A 26691-nucleotide genomic window follows, 5' to 3' on the forward strand; every position below is an offset into this window, starting at 1 on the left:
TTTTGAAAACTGTTCCTAAATGGTCCTGTGTATTGAAATTGCCCAGATTTGCATCCGGTGGTCATCTTTTGTAGAGAAAATTTGATTTTATATGTCGCAGTATGAAAATCAACATTGGAATCGGGTTGTTCTCCGGAATCTCATAGGGTGATTAGGTATAAGATTTGCACTGCAATATCTTTAAGATGAAAAGTTTTTTTTTGTCAAAATCGATTATTTCATACGATATCAGTATCAACTTTAACGTTTCCCTAATATAATGAGGCGGCTAAAATTTGTATCATTTTAAAATATATCTGATGTATTACATTACAATGATTCTGCATTGAAATTGAACAAAAAAAAAAATTTCTTTGGCTTTTATTTTATGCCGTTATTTGAACTGCAGTCAAAAAAAAAAAAATCAAAATATACATGGCAGAGGTAAACCGACTTTGAAGTTGAAACCTCTTTAATAGAGATAATTATATTAATTATAAAATATACGTAATATAAACGTAATGGGATTCCGTTTTTGGCAACAAAGTCGAAATTTTCAGCTGCCAAAAACGGAACCGTGCTAAAATCGGAACCAATATTTTTAATTTAAAAAATATCATTTGGACGTTGTTCCATTATAATTATGGAACCAAATGATGGCCAGACTTCCGAACGGTTCATTTCGAAGTAGATTTCCATAGGTTAGGACTATGTTGTAAATCTAAAGACCCGTCATATTATTTTTTTATTTTTTTTTTATTTACGACACTTTACACCTTAATGGTGCATTCGTGTCGGATTGAAGTTCATCAGAAATTACAATTCAAGTACAGTACAACAATAATACAATTAGTTAATTTGTTATTCTACCTATTTCATTTGCGTTTTCCGTTCTCTTATATTTTCTAGAACGGGTAACTCTACATTTAGAATACGCTAACTCGCATCGATCTTTTCCTTCTTCTATCTCTTGACCCTCACGATCACAGTGTGTTCGATCATTTTCATCGCTAGATGTGCGGGTTGACAGTCGCCGCTTCGTGGTAGTTTGCAGATCATCGTTGGTCGTACTATCGTTATCGTCGTCGTCGTCCTCATCGTCCATGTCATGCGATAGTGTTGTTGGTGGGTTATCGGGCTTCATGTGGTTAATAGCAGCCGAGCGGGACGTTTGGTCTTGATCATCCTTTTTGTCGTGTTCGGTTGATGTTTTTTGTTTCTCGTTTTTTGGATACGTAACGAGGGACGATTGATTTTCGATTGTAATGTGGGACGGCACTGGCTTCTTCAACTTCATGCGTACCACTCTTACCCCATTCGGCGCTCCGGCAAAATAGTTTTTCCACACTTCGTTACTAATAGAGACAACTGTACCGTACTGCTTTAGGTAGTCGGTGATGGTAGTATTGGACATCTGCGGTGATAAGTCGTGGATCCTTATGGTTGTTGTAGGACCATCCACGTAAATTGGAATATGATAAACAGCTCCGTTATGCTCGAGCCAATATCGTAAATGGTGCTGCTTTGCCAGGCGAGAGGGTAAACCAGCGTTGTGCATCTCAATGTATACACAATTTCGAAGAGTGTGCAGTTGAAGGTTCCGTACATCGGCCATATCGAGCTTAACGAAATCCCGGAGAAACTCCTCAACCTGATCTGTTGGGGGACGCTTCGGCAAGACACTGAAGTCCACTACAAGAGTGTTCTTCCTGTATTAAGACATCTTGTGTTACACAGTAATCGCGATAGCTTGAGCTATGAAAAAGACGTCGTTCGCGCACGAAGGGCAACTGTCAACTGATGGTCATATTAATTGTAACAGGCGTTTTACACACTTTTTACTATTGAAATATCTTCAATATTGTTTTATAAGCTTTATGTATTTTATTTGTATACCTAGGTCACGTAGAAACAATAATCGCATAAGTGACCTTTATTAAAGAACAGTACAATTCCTCAAAGTAGTGCAAGAACGTTAGGAAACCTCAAGAGGCCGGTAAGAATTTCCAGGTGACCATCAGGAAACTACAGAAACCTATTAGAGCTGTAAAGTAGCTCGCTTAGAATCTATTGAATCTTCCTTAGAATTCTTAAGATCTTGCTTAGCAGCCAGATAAGAATTCACATCTACCCAAGAGCTTGCTTAGAATTTTGAGGATATCGCTTAGAATTTTAAGATTTTGGTGCGATATTGCTGAGAAACCTATTCAGAACTCTCAAAATCTTGCAAAAAAAAAAAAAAAAAAATAATAAAATACAATTAAGAATCCGCAGTTTACCGCTAGAAATTCATAAGGCTGCCTTAGAAATTTTAGGAGTTTACAAAGTATCTACAGATTTCACACAGCATCCCCAATATACATTTTCACAATAAATCCCTAATCTCCGAAAGGAATACCCAAATTTCAGTCATGTTTTTGCAAGAATTCGTTGAACATTCTCAGAAGCTCATTTTAAAAACAAAGGAGCACGTATGGATTCTGCAGAATACACTTAGAGATTTCCTAGACCCAGCCAGCGATCACCAGGTCTCGTAAGGAACATTTTGATAACTTCATACGACACACAGTTCGAACAAAACGTGTAAATTTCTGAGATATATAATGCACATAATTGGAGCGTGGAATATCATGGATATTTACATGACATATCAATTATTTATATGTCATGTAATCCAGCAGGATCCTGAGTGGTTACATGACATATAACACATTTTTACATTATTTCAGACTTAAATTTACATGATGTCATGTTTACATCGCATGAATGAAATTTACATGACATGTAATCCTCATTATTTTTAACTGTGCAGGCATACTTGAATAAAATCTTGATATGGCACGCAGTTTTCTTTTCTCGCAGAATTATAATCCACTTATTAAGAATAAAATCATTTATTTCTCTAGGTATCATCAAAGTTACCGTAAAACGGGGTGAAGTTGATCACTTTTGAGCGATTCTGTTCTATAAAATCTTGTAGGATGCATGTATTATCATCCAAATATTTTTGAAACCTGTACTGGTTGGATGTTTATCGAATTATGTAAACAAAATTTTGATAAAATGTTATCATAATAACAAAAATAATTTTTAGAAATTGAAAAGTGAAGTTTTTGATTCCGGGGTGAAGTTGATCACGTACTGCGATAGGTTTTCAAAAATTAAGAGATATGCTAGTTACTAAATTTGGGGTCGCTGATTCTGCATCAAGTGTCAAAAATCTTACAACTTGCCGATAAATCGGGAAATTTTCGTATTAAATTTTGTGAATTACGCAATAAACCACATTAAACGCCTAAAGGTATGCAATTTTCTTTGAAAACAGCAACCTGCTCCCGAAAAGAATTTTTTTTCACTTTGGAAATGAATTTTTATACTCAATGCAAATTCTAAACTGGGTTCAGCAAACAAATCTGGAAAGTATGAAACAGTTTATTAAGGTGATGTATTTATATGGCCTTGGCAATAGTCGATTGTTTGAAGAAGAACCTTTCAACAGTTCGCCAAACATTTCCTTAAAATCTGTTATTACGTGGTATAATTGGTATAATTATACTGAATGTCAAACCAAATTTAGGAACATCAAGAGCAACTATCAGTTAATGCGACACCATGGAGAGTATGATAATTGAAAATGAATTATAGCTCTCTTGGCAGTCTATACGTGTGGGTACGAGAATGATCAACTTCTCCCCACTGATCAACTACACCCCGCATTACGGTTCTTATACTCGGCATAGTCAAGTGGGTTGGTCATAAAGCTTGAATGCCTGAGAAAAGATGTTGGTACTCCAGTTGAGATACTCATAGAGATTAATTACTTCATAAAATGTGGCTACCACACGGCCATCTAGAATTAAATAAGCCCATACGGTACTCCTAGAAGTTGGTGAGATTTGGAGGAATATCGGCGAAAATTGAACTCTGGAATGCGGTAATCGTGAAGCTGGTTTGCTTTTAAAATAACTAAAGCAAACAACACAATAATATTTACAAAAAAAATAATGAATTTTAATGATATTAAAAATTTTTGCCAAAAACGGATCCATTTTGTTGCCAAAATCGAGGGGTGCCAAAAACGGACCATGCCAAAAACGGAATCTCACTGTATTACACTTTATTAATTATGATGATTTTTATCATGAAAAACAACTTTTGTCGCGTCATGTCGCCGCCAATGCGAATTGTGTACATAAAAAAGCATACTGTGCATTGCGCGATTATTTATCGCAACGGCGATCTTGAAAACTTTTTAAAATGCTTGTAGATCGTCGCAGCAACTTCAAATCGTTTTGTTGTCTTCTGCGCGATTATTCCTGATTGTCCAAGGCATGATCGCGCAGAAGACACCAAAACGATCTGAAGTAACTGCGACGATCTACAAGCGTTTTTTAAGATCGCAGGGGCGAGAATTTTTCGCGCCACGCATAATACTTAGATCCTAGGGGGTGCGAACCAATGTTATATCACTTTGGGTGCGAATTGCGTGTCAACAAGCAGCCAAGTTGCTGTCAAGCTAAAATTTTCATCAAAATGATCCGAGTATTCCTAGGAGTGTGCGGCCTTCGTCACACTAAAATATGCTATACATTTTATGTGACACAAACACTTGCACTCTGGTAGCAAAAATTGTGTTCAAATTGAATGACCAAAATGTTGGAGACCGCACCCCTCAGCTTACAAGATCTTACAAAACCTTTTTATTTTATTTTTTGCTGAAATTTTCTGGTTTTCAAATTAAAGCTACAGTCGACTCTCCACATCTCGATGTTCTACATCTCGATATCTCTCCCTATGTCGATGATTTCATAAGTCCCTTCAGTTTTCATACATTTTCTCTCTCCATATCTCGATATCCTCCTTATCTCGATATCTCCATATCTCGATGTGTTTCTGTTGATTTTTCGTTCTCATTTTTCTTTCCGTATGTCGATATGACCAATATCAAAGGTAACTAGACCAAAGTTTTAGGATTCGAATCAAATTAGGAACGCAAAATGGCATCTGTTTGTTCATTACTTTCTTGGCAACAGAGTGTTTTGTAATCTAGTATTCATCTTTTGATGAATGGGTTCTTTGTCTCGATCTCTCCCTATCTCGATGGTCCCTTCGATATCGAGATGTGGAGAGGCGACTGTATTTGAAAAATGCAATATATTACATATATTTTAACGATATTTTTCATACTAAGTTCATTTTAAATATGTTTATCCACTCTTCATACACCTTTTGATCGAACTCGATTAAATACAAACAATTTATTTTCTTTGATTGCATTTTTAATAAAAACGCGTTTTAAAAATATTAAAAAAGAAGTTCCGTAATATGTAAATAGATGAGAGAGAAGAGACAGCTGGCTTAGATCTAATGTCGAATTCGTTTTTGAACCTAGGTTGGAACTGACGCAACCCGTTCTGAATCACAGTTTCCACCCCAACCCGATTCAGGTTCGACGGAACTACAATTTATTTGACATTGGTTTGTTTATGTGTTGATCACCGACCCAGTTCCTAAAAACGAAAACGACATAAGTATATTGACAGCTATAGAAGGTATGCTATTCACGCCTGTGCATTAGTATTAGTAGATAGTTATGAACTTTTACCGGATTTGTATGGCATTTGTTAAATTTTAATGCAATTCAAGTAAATTTAGGTATTTAGGATAACAAATTATCGATAGCTTAGCAGAATAATTTGTGGCGTATCCGATTGGGAGGTTATTTGATGCATTTGTTCTATTTATGAGGAGTATTTTTCATGTTTCTCATCACAACCCATTACCTCCCTCAGAAATAACTAGCCGTGCAAGTTGTTTTTTTATATACAAGAATATATTTACTATCTGTACATAGAAAGGCCTTATTGTACGGAATGCAGGAATTGAATCTGATATAATTTGGAAAATTTGACCGAATGTCTAGGTCACATGAGGTGCCCAAATACATAGGAGTGAGAGTGACATTTAGGTCGGTTTTGAGTATACTGAAAAGTTTAATAAAATAAATAACACAAAGTGCATTTGCTTGCTGTTATTGTTTAGTATAATTTAATTTTCGATAGTTGTTCAAAACTTAAATCAGGATTTTCTTTATTTTCTTGCATTATGGTCCTGCTATCTGATTCTCGGAAGTGCTTGGAACAGACGACAAGATTCGTGCTATTTGTTTTCAAGTTTTAGCCTAACGATCGGTTTCTCTGCACATTGATCGTCGGAACTGGTTCACATGCTTCTGTTTTAGGGTTTCTTCGAATATAATTTGCTCCTGCATGTTGGAACATGACAATTCGTCATTTTGACGATAAAATTTAAGCACTTCTCTAGTTTCAAACCGGTGAAAACTGGCACTGAAAAAATTTTCGTGCTTGATCGAAAGAGTACATTTTGTCTAAGTACACAGTTCGAACAAAACGTGTAAATTTCTGAGATATACAGGGTGTTAGGTTCGTGAGTGCAGACATTTTAAGGGGTGATAGAGGACCATGTTAGATGAAAAAAATCGTTCTACGGATATGGTCAATTCTTAACTGTTACCGAGTTATTAAACATTTAATGTTTTAGGATATGTTTGTCTTTAAGTGGTTATAACTTTGGAATAGTTCAACGAATCTCAATTCTCTTACTTCCATTTGAAAGCTAATTAAATTTCCAATCTATTAACAACTTTACATCTAATGGGTTTTGCAAATAAATTCATTTTTAAGAGCAAATAAGTTCAAAGGTAGTGATTTTTCTCTTGTTTTTGTCAGTTTACTTTAAAAAATGCGTAATAAATTTCATGCTTGTCTTAAGCAAAGTTGTGTGCTTCAAGCTGCTCTACAATTCGTTCTTTGACACCAAACTGCTATCTCTACGCGTTCTCTTGCAATTTTGATTTGAACACGCCACTTTGGGTCATAAATTTTGGTCCGTAAACGCAACAGGTAACAGTTCATTTCACCCCACTGTGTTGCAAAACTTGACGCATTGTTTGCATCCGCGCACAGCACACTTGATCTCAGGTTTAGGAAACAACAGCTTGGCGCGTATGATTAAGCACACGCTGCTGTGCGTTCTTTTGCATGCTGTTTGAAACTCGTTTTTGTCGTTTTTGTCCGATGGAAATCAACTTTTCAAAATGTTGAAGGAGTGTAGTAAAACATTGATCGGTTTGTTATTTTTTTGTTGATGATTGATCTTAATGTTTCAAAGTACTGCATAATAGTATTGATGAAACAACATTCAACATACAGAAAATGTTTATCTGGTTGATTCATATCAGTTTATTTGAAGGCTCTGTGCAATGTTCCAAAGACTGCAAGGATGCTGCTAAACATTTGGAAGCAGTAACACGCTTACGATAATTAAAAGCTTTGAGTGTATCCCAGTCCCAATTTTACTGTGAATCTAATTCAACTGTTAACGCCAGGAGTTAAATTGTTTAATGATTCATTCAAAAATAACCTAGAAACTTTGCTAGAAGTTTCCCCAGCCCCATTAACTATTCAAGAATATCTCGAGAAATTAATTCAGGGATGCATCCAGACATTTAAAAAAAAAAGTGTCTACACCGACGAATTGTCAAATAAACTCTTCTATGAATTTTTCAGCTCTTCTTTAAGAAATTGTTCATGGTAACACTCACCAAATTTGTAGTGGAATTCGTTTAAAAGTGCTTACTAAATTCATCCTGATATTTACTAAGATATTCGTGTTGAAATTTATCTAGGGATTACATCAGGAATCTCTCAGGTTCTCTTATAAAAGCAGGATAATCGTCAACAAATTCAAAATGGATTTTCTCCGGATGTTTTTTGAGGAATACATGTAATTTTCAATTCAATTCTTCTCAAATTATCCAACAAATTCTTCATAGAGGTGCTGAAAAATGTTTGAAACAAGAAATCTCATGAGGATATCGATGAATGAGTTGATGCAAAAATTGAATTCCAGGAATCCTTGAAAAAATCTTCAATAGACTCGATGGAAAAATGTCTGATAATATTCCTTGAAGAACCACTCGAAGTTTGGTTAATTGTGTTTACTTTAAAGATCCATTCCTCCAGAATTGATCTGGAAATTCCTCCAGAGTTTCTCCAGGAATTTTTCTATACATTCTTTCGGAGTTCTTCCAGCTATTCTTCCGAAGTTCCTCTGGAGCTCCACCGGTAGTTTCTCAACATTTCTTCCGAAAAAGTCTCCAGAGCTCCACCGAGAATTTGTTCTTCGGCAATTCCTTGGGACTTCATCCGGGTACTCTTAGGGAGTTTCTTCTGGAATTACTTCGAAGCTCCACTGATTTTTTTTTCAAACGTTGCTTCCTAAATTCCTCTGGAATCCCTCCCACAATTTCTCCGGAGCTCCTCCAGGAACTGTACTGTAGTTCCTTTAGGAATTTACACGCGAGTTGCTTCAAGAATCTGGCAGCTTCTCCAGAAATTCTACCGCAGTTTCTCCAGGAATCCTGCCGGTTGTTCCTCCGAGAATTTTCCAAGAATATACCCGAGAGTTTTCTTGGAAGGCCTCCAGGAATTCCTCCAAAACTTTCTTCAGGAGTTCTTCCACAAATTCCTTTGAGAGGTCCTCCAAGAATTTCTGAGGATTCTTTTCCCGGGAATTTCTTCAAAATTTTCATAGGGAGTTCCTTCAAGAATCCCTTGAGACCTCATCCTAAAATTCCTGAGTTCGTAGGAAGTCGCTATGAAGAAAATCCAATGAAATTCCCTGTAGAACTCTGGAGGAACTCCGGAGGATATGCTGGATGGAATTCAGAAGAATTACTGCAACAATTTTGGAAGAATTTCTTGAGCAACTCCGGAGGAATTACCGTTGAAGCTACGAAGGAATTATCGGAGGAACTCTGAAGGAACCCTGGACAAATTCGTACATAACACTTAAGGAACTCCTTAGCCGAGTGGTTAGACTCCGCGGCTACAAAGCAAAGCCATGCTGAAGGTGTCTGGGTTCGATTCCCGGTCGGTCCAGGATCTTTTTGTAGTGGAAGTTTCCTTGACTTCCCTGGGCATAGAGTATCATCGTACTTGTCAAACGAGATACGAATGCGAAAATGGCAACTTTGGCAAAGAAAGCTCTCAGTTAATAACTGTGGAAGTACTCATAAGAACACTAAGCTAGTGAGGTCGTTAATGCCAAAAAGAAGAAGAAGACTTAAGGAACTCCGGAGGAATACCATGAGGAACTCTGGGATATTTCACGGAGAAAATCTAGGGGAATTTCCGGAGTAACTCTTGAGGAATTCCTAGCGGAATTCCGGAGGATTTCCGATAAATTACTGCACGAACTCTGGAAAATTCCTGGAGGAATTGCTTGAGGAACTCCGACAAAAATTCTATGAGGAACTCTGAAGAAATTCGTAGCGGACCTCCAAAAGAATTCCTGGAGGAATTGTGGAATATTTTCTAGAGAAACTTCGAAACAAAATCCTGAAGGAACTATGGAGGAAATCCTGGAGGAATCTGGCTGGGTTCGACTGTAACTCTTAATCGATCTGATATAACGGCTTCGCAGTCTTTCAGAAAATAAAACAAGGTTTATAACTTGCCCAACGTTTCAACCCGGGGTTGGTGTCTTGGAACTTTGGAGATATTTCTGAAGGATCTCCAAAGGAACTCCTTGAAGAACTCCGAGGATTTTCTGGAGGAACTCCGAAAGAATTCCTAGATCCATAAAGGGATTCCCGGCAAAAATTTCGAAAGAATTCTTGGAGGAATTTCTAGAGAAACTACGATGGAACTCCTTGAGAAACTCTGAGAGAATTCCTGGAGAAACTTGGAAGCCCGGAGTACTTTGAAAAATTCCCGGTGGAGCTCTGGGGGATTTCCAGAAGGAAGTCTGCAGGAATTGCTGGATGAATGCCCAAAACAGCTCTGACGGAATTCCTGGAGGAACTCTTAAAAAAATCCTGGAGGAATTCCGGATGAATTGTTGGAGGAACTCCGGACAAATTGCTGAAGGAACTCTAGAAGAACTGCTGGAGATCTGCTGAGGAATTTACGAGAGTAATCTGGAAAAAATCCTAGAATAATATCTGAAACTACTTCGGAATAACTCCGAAAGGAGCTATGAAGGAAATCCAATGGAATTCCCTGTGGAGCTCTGGAGGATAAGCTGGATACAATCCAGAAGAAGTACTGGAAAAACTCCGGAGGAATTTCTGGAGCAACTCAGAAGGAACTATCGTTAAAGCTACGAAGGAATTCTCGGAGGAACTCTGAAGGAACCCTGGACAAGTTCCTTGAGAATCTTCAAAGCAAATCCAGGAGGAACTACGGAGCAATTCCTGTAGGAATTCGAAGGCGTTCTTATAGAAACTCCGGATGTGTTTCTTGAGGAACTACGGAGGCGTTTCTAGAGGAATTTCTGGAGAAACTAAGGAGGAAATTCGGAGGAGTTAGCGTTGGAGCTCCAGAGGAACTTTTCAGGAATAACTGGATGAGGAATAGCTAGAGTACCTCCAAAGGATATAACTTTGGAAGAATTTCTAGTGGAAATCCGGAGAAATTTCCGAGGAGTTGCTGATTGAAATCCAAAGGAATTGCCTGAGGAAATGCGGAATAATTTTTGGAAGGATTTGGAAAAAATCCTGGAGGAACTCCGGAAGAACTTCACGAGGAACTCTTGAGGAATTCCGGGAAGGAAGTCTAGAGGAATTCCCGAAGAAACTCTTGAGACATTTCCTGAGAAATTCTGCAGAAATCCTCGAAGGGAATGTAGGGAATTTTTTGAAGTAGCTTCAGAAGAATTCCTTGTGGAACTCTGGAGCATTTCCAAGGAATTATTTGAGGAACTCTGGATAATTCCTGGAGAAATTCCGAAAAAAGGAGGAATCACGGAAAAAATGCGAAGGAATTCCTTGTAGAGCTCCAAAAGAATTCCCGGAGGAATATTTGGAATTTCTCCAGAGGCATTTCTGAAGGAAATTCCTGAAGGAAATCTTCGGCGAGGAATATCTAGAGAAAATTCCCACAGAAATTCCTGGAAGAAATCCCTAGATGAATTTCCTGGAGCAAATCCTTGGAGGAAATTCTGGATGAATTTCTGTATCTAATCTCCAGAGCTATTAAAGGAGGGATTTCGGAGGAATTGATGTAAGAAATCCCCGAAGAAAATTATGGACAAAATCTCTGGATGAAATTCCCGGATCAATTCTTGGAGGAAATACTTAGGTTTTAGACGAGTTCTTGGAGGAAATCTCCAAGGGAATACCTAGGGGAAAACCCAGGCGGAATTTCTGAAGATATCCCTGGAAAGTTTTCTGAAACAAATTCTGAAAGAAATACCCGGAGAAATCCTTGAGGAATTCGTTGAGAAAACCCCGGAGTAATTCTTGGAGGATATCTGATGCAAATCCCAAAAATTTCCTGGAGGAAATCTCCGGAAAAATTCTTTGAAAAATCCCCGATATAATTTCTGGAGAGAGTGAAATTCATCCACAGAGGAATTCCTAAAGAAAATCTCCGGAGGAATTCTTGGAAAACATTTCCGGAGGAATTTCTGGAGGAAATCCCAGGAGGAATTTCGGAAAGAAATCCCCGGAGGTGCTACTTGAGGTACCTCTCGTAGCAATTCCTGGGGGTAATCCCCGGAGGAATTCCAAAAACAAATTGCTGGAGAAAATCCCCGGGGGAGTTCTTGGGGGAATCCCCGGAGGAATTCATAGAGAAAATTGCCAGACGAGTTTCTGGAGGAATCCTCGGCGGAATTGCTATTACAGATCTCCTGGGGATTTCCTGGAGAAAATCTCCGAATGAGTTCTTGAGGGATATCCCCGTAAAAATCGTTAAAATTGCCGAAGAAATTCCTGGGTGAAATTTCGGAAGAAATTTCTGTGGGAAATCTCCGGATAAATTCTCTAAAATAATGCCCGAAAGAATTTCTTGACAAAATCTTTTGAAGAAATTCCTGGATAAAATAACCGGAGTTTTTGGTGGAAATCACCAGAGGAATTCTTGGAAAAAATCTCTGGTGCAAATCCCCAGCGAAATTTCTGGAGTAGATCCCGGATAAATTCACTGAAAAAGTCCCCAAAAGAAGCCCCTAAGAAATTCCTGCGAATAGCTGACAGTGTCTTTGCGATATTATAAATCCATTTCTAGATTTATTCTACCTGTTACACATTCACTGCGTTAGCCATTGAATGAGATGTGCACTTTAAAAATGGTTACGTACTGCAAATTAACATGATTCGTGTCAAATGTGAAATTGACATGCTTTGCAAAAAAAGTTTTTTAAAATTTCCCTAAGGATTTTATGATAATAAATGTTTTTAGCATCCATCTTAACTTATCTCAAAATTCATCATGGATTTTATGTTCAAAGATACTTCCAGGATATTTAAAAAAAAAATTCTTCCAAGAATATTTACAGAAATGTTTTAAAACATTTTGCCAGGAATTTTTCATTATTTTTTTTAATGATTCGTTCGAAAATAACCTGGAAATTATGTTGGAAGTTTCCTCAGCTCAATGAATTTTTCAAGAATGCCTTAAGAAAGTAATTCAGAAATAAATCCAGATATTTTCCTAGCAATTCTTGCATGCCTACAACCAGGAATTGTAAATAGATGTAGTGGCATTCATAATGGTGCTCACAAAATACCTTCCATTTTTCTGAAAAAAGGAATTAAGGAACTTTAAAACAAAAACAAATCAAGCAGTTTAAGAATATTTTTCTGTTCGGAACATAAACCACTTCGACTAATATTTGATCTTGTAGTATATCTATTGTAGAATATCCCTCATTTTACAATTCCTCGGTGTAAAATGTGCTCCAGGAATTTGTCCGAGGATTTTCTCCAGGAATTTCTTATGGGCTTTCCAATAGGAATTCTTTTTGGGAGTTTTTCAGTCAATTTATCTGGGATCTGCTCCAGAAATTTCGCTGGGGATTTGCACCATAGATTTTTTCCAAGAATTCCTCCGTTGATTTCCACCAAAAACTCCGGTTATTTTATCCAGGAATTTCTTCAAAAGATTTTGTCAAGAAATTCTTTCGGGCATTTTTTCAGAGAATTTATCCGGAGATTTCCCACAGAAGTTTCTTCGGAAATTTCACCCAGGAATTTCTTCGGCAATTTCAGCGATTCCTACGGGGATATCCCTCAAAAACTCATTCGGAGATCTGTAATAGCAATTCCGCCGAGGATTTCCTCCAGAAACTCGTCTGGCAATTTGCTCTATGAATTCCTCCGGGGATTCCCCCAAGAACTCCTCCGGGGATTTTCTCCAGGAATTTCTCCAGCAATTTGTTTTTGGAATTCCTCCAGGGATTACCTCTAGGAATTGCTACGAGAGGTACCTCAAGTAGCACCTCCGGGGATTTCCTCCCGACATTCCTCCTGGGATTTCCTCCAGAAATTCCTCCGGAAATGTTTTCCAAGAATTCCTCCGGAGATTTTCTTTAGGAATTCCTCTGTGGATGAATTCTCACTCTTCAGAAGGTATATCGGCGATTATCCTCCAAGAATTACTCCGGGATTTTCTCAACGAATTCCTCAGGGAATTCCCAATAGCGATTTCTCCGGGTATTTCTTTCAGAATTTGTTTCAGAAAACTTTCCAGGGATATCTTCAGAAATTCTGCCGGGGTTTTTCCCTAGGAATTCCTCCGGAGATTTCCTCCAAGAACTCGTCTAAGAACTAAGTATTTCCTCCAAGAATTGATCCGGGAATTTCATCCAGAGATATTGTTCATAATTTTCTTCGGGGATTTCTTACATCAATTCCTCCGAAATCCCTCCATTAATAGCTCTGGAGATTAGCTACAGAAATTCATCCAGAATTTCCTCCAAGGATTTGCTGCAGGAAATTCATCTAGGGATTTCTCCTAGGAATTTCTGTGGGAATTTTCTCTAGATATTCCTCACCGAAGATTTCCTTTAGGAATTTCCTTCAGAAATGCCTCTGGAGAAATTCCAAATATTCCTCCGGGAATTCTTTTGGAGCTCTACAAGGAATTCCTTCGCATTTCTTCCGTGGTTCCTCCTTTTTTCGGAATTTCTCCAGGAATTATCCAGAGTTCCTCAAATAATTCCTTGGAAATGCAAAAGAGTTCCACAAGGAATTCTTCTGAAGCTACTTCAAAATATTCCCTACATTCCCTTCGAGGATTTCTGCAGAATTTCTCAGGAAATGTCTCAAGAGTTTCTTTGGGAATTCCTCTAGACTTCCTTCCCGGAATTCCTCAAGAGTTCCTCGTGAAGTTCTTCCGGAGTTCCTCCAGGATTTTTTTCAAATCCTTCCAAAAATTATTCCGCATTTCCTCAGGCAATTCATCTGGATTTCAATCAGCAACTTCTCGACAAATTCTCCACTGGAAATTCTTCCAAAGTTATTTCAGAAAATACTTTGGAGGTACTCAAGCTATTCCTCATCCAGTTATTCCTGAAAAGTTCCTCTGGAGCTCCAACGCTAACTTTTCCGAATTTCCTCCTTAGTTTCTCCATTCCTCTAGAAACGCCTCCGCAGTTCCTCAAGAAACACATCCGGAGTTTCTATAAGACGCCTTCGAATTCCTACAGGAATTGCTCCGTAGCTCCTCCGGGATTTGCTTTGGAGATTCTCTAGGAACTTGTCCAGGGTTCCTTCAGAGTTCCTCCGAGAATTCCTTCGTAGCTTTAACGATAATTCCTTCTGAGTTGCTCCAGAAATTCCTCCGGAGTCTTTCTAGTACTTCTTCTGGATTGTATCCAGCTTATCCTCCAGAGCTCCACAGGGAATTCCATTGGATTTCCTTCATAGCTCCTTTTGGAGTTATTCCGTAGTATTTTCAGAAATTCTTCCAGGATTTTTTCCAGATTGCCCTCGTAAATTCCTCAGCAGATCTCCAGCAATTCTTCTGGAGTTCCTTCAGCAATTTGTCCGGAGTTCCTCCAGCAATTTCATCATTTATTTAGTTAACATCTACACAGATAACACTGAATCAACAATTTCACGCCACAATACTCGGTTCGTGGCCGCATCTCTCCATCCTCGGTTCTGCCCCACGCTCGCCAAATCGATACGCACTTGATCCGCCCACCTAGCTCGCTGCGCTCCACGCCTTCTTGTACCAACCGGATCCGAAGCGAATACCATCTTTGCAGGGTTGCTGTCCGGCATTCTTGCAACATGCCCTGCCCATCGTATCCTTCCAGCTTTGGCCACCTCCTGGATACTGGGTTCGCCGTAGAGTTGGGCGAGCTCGTGGTTCATCCTTCGCCGCCACACACCGTTCTCCTGCACTCCGCCGAAAATCGTCCTAAGCACCCGACGTTCGAAGACTCCAAGTGCTTGCAGGTCCTCCTCGAGCATCGTCCACGTTTCATGCCCGTAGAGGACTACCGGCCTTATGAGCGTTTTGTACATGGTACATTTGGTGCGGGCGTGAATCTTTTTTGACCGCAGCTTCTTCTGGAGGCCATAGTAGGCCCGACTTCCACTGATGATGCGCCTCCGTATTTCACGGCTAACGTTATTGTCAGCCGTCAGCAAGGATCCAAGGTAGACGAACTCGTCGACCACCTCGAACGTATCCCCGTCTATCGTAACACTGCTACCTAAGCGAGCCCTGTCGCTCTCGGCCCCACCAGCTAGCATGTACTTTGTCTTGGCCGCATTCACCACCAGTCCAACTTTTGCTGCCTCGCGTTTCAGGCGGGTGTACAGGTCTGCCACCTTTTCAAATGTTCGGCCGACGATGTCCATATCATCCGCGAAACAAACAAATTGACTGGATCTCGTAAAAATCGTACCCCGGCTGTTAAGCCCGGCTCTCCGCATAACACCTTCTAGCGCAATATTGAACAACAGGCACGAAAGTCCATCACCTTGTCGTAGTCCCCGGTGGGTTCCAAACGAACTGGAGTGTTCGCCTGAAACCTTCACACAATTTTGCACACCTTCCATCGTCGCTCTTATCAGTCTCGTGAGCTTCCCGGGAAAGCTGTTCTCGTCCATGATTTTCCATAGCTCTACGCGGTCGATACTGTCGTATGCCGCCTTGAAATCGATGAAAAGGTGATGCGTTGGGACCTGGTATTCACGACATTTTTGGAGGATTTGCCGTACAGTAAAGATCTGATCCGTTGTCGATCGGCCGTCAACGAAGCCGGCTTGATAACTTCCCACGAACTCGTTTACTACGGGTGACAAACGACGGAAGATGATCTGGGATAATACTTTGTCGGCCGCATTTAGAATGGTGATCGCTCGAAAGTTCTCACAGTCTAACTTGTCGCCTTTCTTGTAGATGGGGCAGATTACCCCTTCCTTCCACTCCTCCGGTAGCTGTTCTGTTTCCCAGATTGTGCCTATCAGCCGGTGCAGACAAATGGCCAGCCTTTCCGGACCCATTTTTATGAGTTCAGCTCCGATACCATCCTTACCAGCAGCTTTATTGTTCTTGAGCTGGTGAATGACATCCTTAACCTCCTTTAAAGTGGGGGCTGGTTGGTTTCCATCTTCCGCAGTACTGACGAAGGCATTTCCTTCGTTGTCCCGTCCTTCATTGCCTGAGCTCTCAGCACCATTCAGGTGCTCATCGAAGTGCTGCTTCCACCCTTCGATCACCTCACGCTCGTCCGTTAGAATGCTCCCATCCTTATCCCTGCACATCTCGGCTCGCGGCACGAAGCCGTTGCGGGATGCGTTGAGCTTCTGATAGAACCTACGCGTTTCCTGAGACCGGCACAGCTGTTCCATCTCCTCGCACTCCGTCTCCTCCAGGCGGCGTTTTTTCTCCCGAAAGAGGCGGGTCTGCTGTTGCCGTTTCCGTTTATAGCGTTCCACGTTCTGCCGGGTCCCTTGCTGCAGCATGACCGCCCGCGCTGCATTCTTCTCCTTCAAAACCTCCTGGCACTCCTCGTCGAACCAATCGTTCCGTCGACTCCGTCCCACGTACCCGACGTTGCTCTCAGCTGCATCGTCAATGGCTGCTTTTACTGTTCTCCAGCAGTCCTCAAGAGGGGCTTCGTCCAGCTCACCCTCTTCCGGTAATGCAGCCTCGAGTTGCTGCGCGTATGCCGCTGCGACATCCGGTTGCTTGAGCCGCTCTAGATCATACCGGGGCGGCCGTCGGTACCGTACGTTGTTAACGACGGAGAGTTTTGGGCGCAGTTTGACATCACCAGATAGTGGTCAGAGTCGATGTTAGCGCCACGATAGGTCCTGACGTCGATTATGTCGGAGAAGTGCCGACCATCAATCAGAACGTGGTCGATTTGCGATTCTGTCTGCTGTGGTGATCTCCAGGTGTATCGGTACGGAAGGCTGTGCTGGAAGTAGGTGCTACGAATGGCCATATTCTTGGAGGCGGCAAAATCAATTAGTCGTAGGCCGTTTTCATTCGTCAGCCGGTGGGCGCTGAACTTTCCAATCGTCGGTCTGAATTCCTCCTCCTGGCCAACCTGAGCGTTTAGATCTCCTATGATGATTTTGACGTCGTGGCTTGGGCAACTGTCGTACTCGCGTTCAAGCTGCGCGTAAAAAGCGTCTTTATCATCATCAGTGCTTCCGGAGTGAGGGCTGTGCACGTTTATTATGCTAAAGTTGAAGAACCGGCCTTTGATCCTCAACTTGCACATTCTCTCATTAATCGGCCACCACCCGATCACGCGCCTCTGCATATCACCCATCACTATAAAAGCTGTTCCCAGCTCATGTGTATTGCCGCAGCTCTGGTAGATGGTATGGTTACCTCTAAACGTTCGCACCATTGATCCCTTCCAACACACTTCCTGCAACGCTACGATGCCGAATCCACGGTCCTTCAGCACGTCGGCGAGTATGCGTGTGCTCCCGATGAAGTTGAGAGATTTACAGTTCCACGTACCGAGCTTCCAATCGCTAGTCCCTTTACGTCGCTGTGGTCTTCGCTGATTGTCCCGGTTCGTATTCTCTCGTTGATTATTCGTTGCTTGATTTTTTTACGGCTGGCTTGCAGGGCCTGACACCAACCCCCTAGATTTCCGGAGGACCATTCCCCCTAAATGTTCGGAGGACCATAGTGCGCAGTTCAGCTTAGAGTCCTTCTCTGGCACTCGGACGATGATCAGCCGCCCCTGACATGGGGAACAGACGCTGTTGTGAGCCGCTCCTAACATGGAGTACAGACGCTCCAGGTTTGCAGAAGCAAAAGCAAAAGCAAACCCCCCCTTCCCTGTCAGCATACGACCAAAGTTCCCACCGGGGGTTGGTTACTCGTACCCCGGCCAGTACCGCGAGGAGGTAGGGATAGGAGTTGCTGGGCAAGAGGCTAAGGACCGCACAAAGGGGTCTATTTTATTCCTTCAGGTACGCGAGGTACCAATGGTACGCCATGCCCAGCCATTTACCAACCAGTTCCTCCAGCAACTCATCTGGAATTCCTCCAGGATTTTTTTAAGAGTTCCTCCAGGAATTCCTTCAGAGCTGTTTTGGGCATTCATCCAGCAATTCCTGCAGACTTCCTTCTGGAAATCCCCCAGAGCTCCACCGGGAATTTTTCAAAGTACTCCGGGCTTTCAAGTTTCTCCAGGAATTCTTTCGGATTTTCTCCAGGAATTCTTACAGAGTTTCTCAAGGAGTTCCATCGTAGTTTCTCTAGAAATTTCTCTAAGAATTCTTTCAAATTTTTTGCCGGGAATCCCTTTATGGATCTAGGAATTCTTTCGGAGTTCCTCCAGAAAATCCTCGGAGTTCTTCAAGGATCCTCCAGAAATATCTCCAAAGTTCCAAGACACCAACCCCGGGTTGAAACGTTGGGCAAGTTATAAACCTTGTTTTATTTTCTGAAAGACTGCGAAGCCGTTATATCAGATCGATTAAGAGTTACAGTCGAACCCAGCCAGATTCCTCCAGGATTTCCTCCATAGTTCCTTCAGGATTTTGTTTCGAAGTTTCTCTAGAAAATATTCCACAATTCCTCCAGGAATTCTTTTGGAGGTCCGCTACGAATTTCTTCAGAGTTCCTCATAGAATTTTTGTCGGAGTTCCTCAAGTAATTCCTCCAGGAATTTTCCAGAGTTCGTGCAGTAATTTATCGGAAATCCTCCGGAATTCCGCTAGGAATTCCTCAAGAGTTACTCCGGAAATTCCCCTAGATTTTCTCCGTGAAATATCCCAGAGTTCCTCATGGTATTCCTCCGGAGTTCCTTAAGTCTTCTTCTTCTTTTTGGCATTAACGACCTCACTAGCTTAGTGTTCTTATGAGTACTTCCACAGTTATTAACTGAGAGCTTTCTTTGCCAAAGTTGCCATTTTCGCATTCGTATCTCGTTTGACAAGTACGATGATACTCTATGCCCAGGGAAGTCAAGGAAACTTCCACTACAAAAAGATCCTGGACCGACCGGGAATCGAACCCAGACACCTTCAGCATGGCTTTGCTTTGTAGCCGCGGAGTCTAACCACTCGGCTAAGGAGTTCCTTAAGTGTTATGTACGAATTTGTCCAGGGTTCCTTCAGAGTTCCTCCGATAATTCCTTCGTAGCTTCAACGGTAATTCCTCCGGAGTTGCTCAAGAAATTCTTCCAAAATTGTTGCAGTAATTCTTCTGAATTCCATCCAGCATATCCTCCGGAGTTCCTCCAGAGTTCTACAGGGAATTTCATTGGATTTTCTTCATAGCGACTTCCTACGAACTCAGGAATTTTAGGATGAGGTCTCAAGGGATTCTTGAAGGAACTCCCTATGAAAATTTTGAAGAAATTCCCGGGAAAAGAATCCTCAGAAATTCTTGGAGGACCTCTCAAAGGAATTTGTGGAAGAACTCCTGAAGAAAGTTTTGGAGGAATTCCTGGAGGCCTTCCAAGAAAACTCTCGGGTATATTCTTGGAAAATTCTCGGAGGAACAACCGGCAGGATTCCTGGAGAAACTGCGGTAGAATTTCTGGAGAAGCTGCCAGATTCTTGAAGCAACTCGCGTGTAAATTCCTAAAGGAACTACAGTACAGTTCCTGGAGGAGCTCCGGAGAAATTGTGGGAGGGATTCCAGAGGAATTTAGGAAGCAACGTTTGAAAAAAAAATCAGTGGAGCTTCGAAGTAATTCCAGAAGAAACTCCCTAAGAGTACCCGGATGAAGTCCCAAGGAATTGCCGAAGAACAAATTCTCGGTGGAGCTCTGGAGACTTTTTCGGAAGAAATGTTGAGAAACTACCGGTGGAGCTCCAGAGGAACTTCGGAAGAATAGCTGGAAGAACTCCGAAAGAATGTATAGAAAAATTCCTGGAGAAACTCTGGAGGAATTTCCAGATCAATTCTGGAGGAATGGATCTTTAAAGTAAACACAATTAACCAAACTTCGAGTGGTTCTTCAAGGAATATTATCAGACATTTTTCCATCGAGTCTATTGAAGATTTTTTCAAGGATTCCTGGAATTCAATTTTTGCATCAACTCATTCATCGATATCCTCATGAGATTTCTTGTTTCAAACATTTTTCAGCACCTCTATGAAGAATTTGTTGGATAATTTGAGAAGAATTGAATTGAAAATTACATGTATTCCTCAAAAAACATCCGGAGAAAATCCATTTTGAATTTGTTGACGATTATCCTGCTTTTATAAGAGAACCTGAGAGATTCCTGATGTAATCCCTAGATAAATTTCAACACGAATATCTTAGTAAATATCAGGATGAATTTAGTAAGCACTTTTAAACGAATTCCACTACAAATTTGGTGAGTGTTACCATGAACAATTTCTTAAAGAAGAGCTGAAAAATTCATAGAAGAGTTTATTTGACAATTCGTCGGTGTAGACACTTTTTTTTTAAATGTCTGGATGCATCCCTGAATTAATTTCTCGAGATATTCTTGAATAGTTAATGGGGCTGGGGAAACTTCTAGCAAAGTTTCTAGGTTATTTTTGAATGAATCATTAAACAATTTAACTCCTGGCGTTAACAGTTGAATTAGATTCACAGTAAAATTGGGACTGGGATACACTCAAAGCTTTTAATTATCGTAAGCGTGTTACTGCTTCCAAATGTTTAGCAGCATCCTTGCAGTCTTTGGAACATTGCACAGAGCCTTCAAATAAACTGATATGAATCAACCAGATAAACATTTTCTGTATGTTGAATGTTGTTTCATCAATACTATTATGCAGTACTTTGAAACATTAAGATCAATCATCAACAAAAAAATAACAAACCGATCAATGTTTTACTACACTCCTTCAACATTTTGAAAAGTTGATTTCCATCGGACAAAAACGACAAAAACGAGTTTCAAACAGCATGCAAAAGAACGCACAGCAGCGTGTGCTTAATCATACGCGCCAAGCTGTTGTTGCCTAAACCTGAGATCAAGTGTGCTGTGCGCGGATGCAAACAATGCGTCAAGTTTTGCAACACAGTGGGGTGAAATGAACTGTTACCTGTTGCGTTTACGGACCAAAATTTATGACCCAAAGTGGCGTGTTCAAATCAAAATTGCAAGAGAACGCGTAGAGATAGCAGTTTGGTGTCAAAGAACGAATTGTAGAGCAGCTTGAAGCACACAACTTTGCTTAAGACAAGCATGAAATTTATTACGCATTTTTTAAAGTAAACTGACAAAAACAAGAGAAAAATCACTACCTTTGAACTTATTTGCTCTTAAAAATGAATTTATTTGCAAAACCCATTAGATGTAAAGTTGTTAATAGATTGGAAATTTAATTAGCTTTCAAATGGAAGTAAGAGAATTGAGATTCGTTGAACTATTCCAAAGTTATAACCACTTAAAGACAAACATATCCTAAAACATTAAATGTTTAATAACTCGGTAACAGTTAAGAATTGACCATATCCGTAGAACGATTTTTTTCATCTAACATGGTCCTCTATCACCCCTTAAAATGTCTGCACTCACGAACCTAACACCCTGTATAATGCACATAATTGGAGCTTGGAATATCATGGATATTTACATGATATATCATGTAAACTTCAATTATATGTCATGTAATCCAGCAGGATCCTGAGTGGTTACATGACATATATCACATTTTTACATTATTTCAGACTTAAATTTACATGATGTCATGTTTACATCGCATGAATGAAATTTACATGACATGTAATCCTCATTATTTTTAACTGTGTAGAGTACAATTTGATGGCGCTTCAATATTTTGACGTTATAAATGATTAATGAAGATTTAAATCTGTAGACTCAATGACATTTCAATTTACATAATAAAAGCTCGTCCCGTAGTAACATTTGCCGAGCAATGATTCAAAAGCGATTTCCATACTAACTTCAAATGTATTTTAAAAATTCAGTTCCAGGGCACGGAAATTTATGAAATTTTGGATTCTGGCTCAATTGTTGACGTAGAATCATGATATGTAAAAAAAACTGGATACCCCTATACAAGCCAAATGAATAAATTGAATTTATATTCCGAATTCAGTACAAATCTGACGAATTTTCATAACTATTTTACTTGTGTAAGTATTTTCGTGTAAGTTAGACAAAAATGCAGCGTACCTTTAGTAGCTGTCAAAATACGTTGGGCTTAGATTGCGAGCTCCCAAAATTCAAGGGTCTCTGTCATCAACTGTCACTTGAAAATCGCACATTCGAAGGGCAGAGCGTGAAAAACCGTCAAAATTCAAGTAAGCGTAATTCCAATTTCTAGGTGTTTTTCGATAATTTCATATTTTAATTTCATATTTTTAAATTTACACCTTCATAAAACAGCAATTGATTTTTGGAAAAACTTTCCCGAAGACACTATAGTAGAAAAATTATGTTTTCAAGGTCAAAACAATTTCGATCAGGTTTATTTCAGCGACGGCTACAGTGTGCATTGTGACTGGGGGTAATTTGCGCAGGGCAAAATATGGAAAATAGCGGAATTTCTCTACAACAATACGTTTGGAACTAGGGTTCAAATTCAACTTTTTATATGTGAATGCCTGAATCGCGTCTTTCTTGTAATAATTGGGTTAACAACGATTTCGATCAACTTCAGAGTTAACATTGAGATTTTCCTTAGGAGCAAGTATTACTCCGTATTTTGCCTCCTATATTTGAACATGTCAAATGGTCAAGTAATTATTGTTGCTCAAAAAAGTACAACTAGAGATCGCAAGACTACTACTATATTCATATATGTTCACATATAAATGTTCGAAATATATTGAAATGTTACCGAAGATTTCTGGTGGAATAGGAGGTGTATACTACATTTTTGGACGTGTATCCGGATTGACTACTGGTATCCAAATATTTGTGGATGCATTTGGAGGTGCAACTTATCCCCTGCATAAAACCGTTCTAATTTTGAGAATTGGATATGAGCAACATAGTCGTCCACGCTTTTTAAGGGTTAATTGTTGACATAATAAGTTGAGCACATTATAAATTGAACTTTGTGTACCGAACATCTCAGGATTTTCAAATCTTCAAACAGCTGTTCAAAACTCATTTGTTATTCTAAATTTTTAAACTAATTTATTTGCTTCTGATTTATTCCAAATATCAACGGCTGCCAGCTGCCAAAAGGAGCTGATTATCCTTTATGACTCCGGATTGATTGTGTCTAACCCTCACGGTTCGAACGAAACGCGTATACTTAATGTGTCATATAAGAAAAAGAGAAATTATGTTACTTCTTATCTTTGTATTGCTAGTGGATGATCAATCAAAATGACTTGAGTATTGTGAAACTTAGTGTGGTTAGGTTTTTTGGTGTAATAAAAATTCTTAGATTCCGAAATGGTGTTTCAGTAATGGTGAATGTAAACTAGAATATGAATCAGAATGGTACTTGAAAATTATTGTTCGATATAACGTTATTTTCGAAAACATTCGAAGAGGTGTGGACGGCCTTCAAGTGATTGATCAGAGTTTCCATCTAGTTTTCAGCTTCGATCTGACGACAACATCATTCATTTGGGCTCTGCACAAAAATCTTTCTCTAACAAAATTTAAAAGCAACTAAGCTGGTAAAAGTCAAAATCCCATACAAAATCAAAACAGTACAGGGTCATATAACTATGTAGTAACTTTGAGCACGTACAGCAGTTGAACTGGTTACCCAAGTTCAACAAAAACCAAAAAATATCTGCAATCTGGTTGCCGTCAGTTCGTAGGTGAAACCTATCCGGTTGGAAATTCCAATCCGCCACTTATGTTCAGGATGCCGGTTCCTTAGAGCCGTAGTTCGCTGCAATCTTACTGTAGCGGCAGTACATCGTATTATATGCTGTACTGTTGATATGTATGTGTCTGGCTTCTGTTATAAAAAACTATCTTGCATGGAACAACAGTATTTCGTATTGGATATCTTGATATGAAACGTCATAAATGTTATTTCCATGTTGTATGTATTCTGATACATATAAAGATAGCTTATATTACGCAATGTGGATCACAGCCTGGACAACGTGAACATACTATGCTTTCATTTTAGATTCCATTATGTAATAACAACTATAGTGATATCCGAAGTCAGGCATTGAGATTGCAGTAGAAAATATAGGTCCTATATTGCGAAATACAAGCCTGACTCTGTGGCTTGTGGAAAAAAAGATGTTGCTCTAATATCAAAAGTGAATCACTAGTTTCAAGAAACATCCGTTTATTCCGGTAGTATTTCGAATTGAATTTGGATTCCGGAATTCTCACGTAGTTGAGTACTGATTACGGGTCATTATTACTTCTTTCCGTTATTAACGCCACGCCTTTGTGATAGTAATGCTTCAAGTGGCTCCTATGCTAAAACAAGACAATAACATCATGCAATCATCTACAGTAAGCGTTCCTAGAATTCACTAGTAATGCTTTCATATGTCTTTCATATCATCCAAACTCATAACTAAAGACTGCTGTGTGCGTGGGATAAACGATGGAACATTCACCATATAAGCTATAAGTCGTGCTCTCTCTCTCTGGTATTACGTCCAAACTGGGACGTGGGCTTCGTGGCCGTGTGATTAATAATGTTGGTCATTCAGTCGCATCGTATCAAGGAGTGCGGATATTGAATCATTCCGGAAACTTTATAGAATTCCATTCATATTTATTATATTATTATGCAAATTTAGAAGGCATAATTAATATAAGTTATATGTATTCAACAGAAAATCACACTTAAAGCTTAAGTGGCAGGTTAAGTTTATAATTTAAGAGTGAACAAGTTGTAATGTCTCTAAACACAAACGTTTGTAAAAAAAATTCTAAAGAAAACTTTGATTGATTGGAAAATTTTGATAGCACTGTGGAATTGTGTTTTCCATTTAAATTCATAGTTAAATTTTGAAGATCATTAAAACTTGAAATTGTTGAACAAAAAGTTTAATTTCCATGAAAATCTGAAACGCTGTGATTAAATTAAATATTGTTATTCTTAAATTCACAACTTTGGAGAGTTTCGTAAAGCTATAAGATGTTGAACCAGAAAAAAATCCATGTTAAGATTTACAAAAGCAAATCCAAATTTATCGTTCAATAGCATAAATTACGGTTTCTTAAACATATGGGGGTAACCCATTTCGCGTAAGGATTTTTGGCATAATGGGAATTTCGCTTGCAAGAACAGGTAGCATTTTAAAGAAGGCATATAATTCTCATTATGCCAAACGTGCGAAACGTCCACTCATAAAGTTAAGCGGAACGTCTTTATGTGAAATGTCCCGCCCTCAATATATGGGATTCCATGATAAATAAAAATAAAAGTGCGTGATGTACAAATGTTGCTAATATAATAAGCCAATCGAAGTCTTTTATCTACAGTAACGGACAAAACTGTAAGACCCCCTTACTAAAACTTTTCATATTCGCTGCATTTCATGTTTGTTGGGATATTCAATGGCGAAGCGTGAATGTGAAGTCAACAAAAAGTATGCATACTCATATGCATGTTTATTCATGCTCTAGGCTCATTCATGCTAGCGGAAATAGTTACGATTATGATCTGTATACATATCGCTTATCGGTGTTTTGCTAATATAAACTTGTCATGCAAACCATATTTCTGCTATTTCAAAGTTTGTAGGTGTTTGCAAACAAACAAATCGACTACTCGTCGTTTGCGTCCTCAAACTAGAATAAGAACTTAAAGCGATTATAGGTATAGTTCCATCGCCTATTCATTTGTAGGTCGTGCGCGTGGGGGGTTTTCATTTTTATTGGACTGCTTTTTGCACGCGAACTGATACCCAAGTGAAACTTAGATTGTCAATCAAGTTTATAAATATAAATAAATCGATTTGTTCTCCTTGGCAGAGGTTAACTCTTTTTACGTCTTTGCTTTCCATGGCGGCCATATTGGAAAACTGAAAATTTTGTGAAAATTTCGGATTACTTTCGGATATTGTGATATTATTTACAATAATCCAGTTGTTTCTATTGCTCGTTAGTATCCAAAACTGTAATCCAGATGTTGGCGATGATTTAATCCAAAATATTAGTTAATCCTCGGTAAAGCTGCATATTCATATATGAAATAAATATTTCACTTGTAGAGCAATTATCACTCGAATTATCAAGATGTATTCGCGAATACATATTAAACCTTATTTAAACAAATATTTCTATTTGAATTGAAGATTTTTTCACTTTTTCAACTTTGCGATGTGTTACGTAACGCTGATCACATACCTAAAATTTGCAAATACTTGTGAATCTAGTGCACAACTTTAATATTTTCCATAAATCTAACTAGTATCACAACAGTTAAATCACAATTAATAAGTTTCTGAGGTTTTTCTAAAATTTTTATTTTTTTGACCGCGCCCAACACGGATCCGCACCGATAAAGA

At 39.4% G+C, this 26691-nt stretch overlaps 1 protein-coding gene across 1 annotated transcript in view; it reads right to left on the reverse strand.

Annotated features, from left to right (window-relative positions):
* LOC5571171 (dynein beta chain, ciliary) overlaps window positions 1–26691 on the reverse strand; it is a 67185-nt gene extending 40494 nt beyond the window's left edge. Inside the window, exon 1 of the mRNA XM_021855847.1 lies at window positions 26531–26691. The gene's annotated coding sequence lies outside the window, so the exon portion shown is untranslated. The remainder of the gene's footprint in view (window positions 1–26530) is intronic.

Source organism: Aedes aegypti, chromosome 3 (assembly GCF_002204515.2).
Source record: "Aedes aegypti strain LVP_AGWG chromosome 3, AaegL5.0 Primary Assembly, whole genome shotgun sequence".
Lineage (NCBI taxonomy): Eukaryota > Metazoa > Arthropoda > Insecta > Diptera > Culicidae > Aedes > Aedes aegypti.